Below are 2937 nucleotides of genomic sequence, written 5' to 3'. Positions count from 1 at the left end.
GTAAACAGGGTTTTCGCACGAGATGACAATAGCTCTGTTCATCTAGCCTCTCAAGGGCACTGTGCGGGGGTATTTATAGGTATCCGGGTGCCCAGCGTCCCGTGTTAAGGACGCATGTGCCATCAGACACCTAAGTTATCCCCGGAATATTCCCATAAAGCGGGGTTACAGACCGTAATTACAGGGAGACCTTTACAAATTAGGCCCGTAACGCGCAACGACCACGCAGGGCCTGTTACAATGGGTCGGATCACACGCGGGCCTCCATTCTGGACGAGGTCGCAAGATGAGATGACCTCGTCACATGTCTTCGTCCGACGGCGTATGAGACGAAGGGTAAGTCTGCCAGTTGTCTTGTCACCGTTGGTGCAGCGAGTACGGCGAAGGCCTCGAGCGAAGGGTGGTGTCTTCGCCTTCGCTCCAACAGGGAATTAATCATACGCACGCTTGTCACCAGGTGCATGGTTATGATCCCAACTACCGAACAAAGCCTACACGGGTGTTAATCTTACGCACCCGACGGCCCACAACTCCATGCTTGTCACCAGGTACTCCACACGCTTCATTAGGGACTGTTGGCGACGTCGGCACATGCGTGCAGCTCACATCGTCACGACGTCACGGGCGCCAACGTGGAGAAGGTGCCGGGGCTGAACACGATGGGCGTCTCGCTCGTCCGCATCGACTACGCGCCGGGGGGCTGGCTCAACCCGCCGCACACGCACCCGCGCGCCACCGAGCTCGTCTTCGTCCTCTACGGCGCGCTCGACGTCGGCTTCGTCACCACCGCCAACCGGCTCGTGTCCTGGACCATCGCGCGGGGCCTCGTGCACTTGCAGAGGAACGCCCCGCCGCCGTCATCTCCGCCTTGAACAGCCAGCTCCCCGGCACGCAGTCCGTCGCCGCGACGCTCTTCGAGGCCTCGCCCGGGGTGCCCGACGCCGTGCTCGCCAGGGCGTTCCAGATCCCCGACGAGGAGGTGGGCAAGATCAAGACGACGAGGCCGAAGAATAGCTGAATATAATTGAGGATCCAGTGAAATTTTGTTCAGTTTGGTCAGTGTCTCTCTCTCTCAGTCACTGATTGATGTTGCTGCCAGCCTGCCATGCATTGGTTCATTGGTTGGTCCCATTATTATTTGCCTTGTGATGATTCTGTTTCTGACATGCGATCAATCGTGTCAAATGCATGGCTAATTCCGTGTTGTGATCGTCGGGTGTAACAACCTGCAGCAGAATTAATACGTTGCAGGTCTGGAGAACATTATTCTGAACTGAATGATCTAGGACAATTCGTTTGCACCGGCAAATCTTTTATCTTATCCCTTTCTCTTATGCAAATCATTGTGCTCAAACTCTTCCAATCACATGGGAACTCGTTGAAACCTCCACAGAACAAATTACACTAATTATTTAATTAAAAAAAACTAAGCAAAAATGACATATACAGGAATATAGCGTGACTGCTAGCTAGATTTTTCTCATTATTAAAATTGGTATTCCTTACTTGAAGATATCTTTTTTTTTGCAATTGATCTTGTTTCTTTGTTTGATTAGACTAGTTCTCTCCCATTTCATATTGGAAAACGTGGTATGCTATACGTAACAAGATTAATCGCATAAAACAGGATTCTCGTAAGTGTAGATGATCATAGATATTATACCTTCCTATATCATGCAACACAATAGAAGACTACTTGATCAAGCATGCGTAGTAGATTATATGTAGTCGATAATGGGAAGTTGACGTATGATGTAGTGTGTAAAATAACATCATCTCCATAACAGTCCAGGCGTTCAAGGCATACGAAAACCACACGTAGATATTCTAGCACCTCACTATAGCCGTGATCTAGGAGTGAGGTGGAGGAGGGACTATAGCGAGCTACTGTTCACATAAACAGTCACCACGAGTATTGAAGTGGTAGGTGGATTATTTCTAACTCATCAACCCTAAATGCTCCCTCCCCTTATTATATAGGTGTTACTTATAGGCTATCGACACTATCCTATTAGAACTCTAAAAGCCTCATGGACTATCCCATCTGAGCCTAATAAAGGATCCATTTCAGTTATCTCTAGGGCATATATCCAACATTCTTCCACATGCACTAGAGTTAACTATACAATTATCTTTGAGTTCTAACCCTTTAAATGTGTGACTTTGTAGGTTTATGCAACCAACGGCTATGCCCTAGGAACTGTTTCTGATTAATAATTAGCATTGGCCTCTAGCAAGGTATACTAACTTCCAAAAGTTCACGAAAACATATCTTGCAAAACCTATGACACTAGCCAATACTATGTCTTTATGCCACACAACATCTAGCCAAGTACAAGACGAGTCAAGTGCTACCCTCATCAACTCGGCCATATCTTGCTCTTTGTAGAACTAATTTCATCAACTAACCATTAGTCAAATCATGGCCATGCACTTTCAGTTCTAACACATCAAGATGGTCTAGAGGTATCTCTCCCTAAAGAAGGAATGACAGATTCCATCTTGACACGGCGCACCCTGCAACTTATTTTAGAACATACCTAAAAACTACTTTTATAACTACCTAGTTACAGAGTAGCATTTGGTAGCTTCAAAATATGACTTACGCAATCCTAGACTCCATGCCGATCTTAAGTCTAACGATAGAAGTATGTGTGTCATTTCGAGATAAACCGATAACACCGCATTGGTGGCATCTCATAATGGTTTGATTCAACACTACATTCCTAAGACATGTATATATTGTTGGTGTGATATCCAATATCACTATGACCTGTGAACCATGACACATGTACCAACTTATCTCTATGTCATAGTCCCACGTGATGAATAGAAGTTGAGAATCACATTTAGTACGTCTTCAAGTCAAATCATGTAGGTTCACTAACAAAGCACACATTCATTAACTGCAAATAATGAAAATGTAATGGAACGTAT

General features: G+C 45.7%; 1 pseudogene; it reads left to right on the top strand.

Annotated features, from left to right (window-relative positions):
• The first annotated feature begins 291 nt into the window (after nt 1-291).
• Nucleotides 292-1299, top strand: LOC109944975 (germin-like protein 5-1; annotated as a pseudogene).
• The last annotated feature ends 1638 nt before the right edge of the window (nt 1300-2937 follow it).

The sequence above is a fragment of the Zea mays genome, chromosome 3, assembly GCF_902167145.1.
Source record: "Zea mays cultivar B73 chromosome 3, Zm-B73-REFERENCE-NAM-5.0, whole genome shotgun sequence".
NCBI lineage: Eukaryota > Viridiplantae > Streptophyta > Magnoliopsida > Poales > Poaceae > Zea > Zea mays.
Note: the sequence above shows the minus strand (reverse complement) of the source record. Positions and strands in the feature narration are given on the sequence as shown.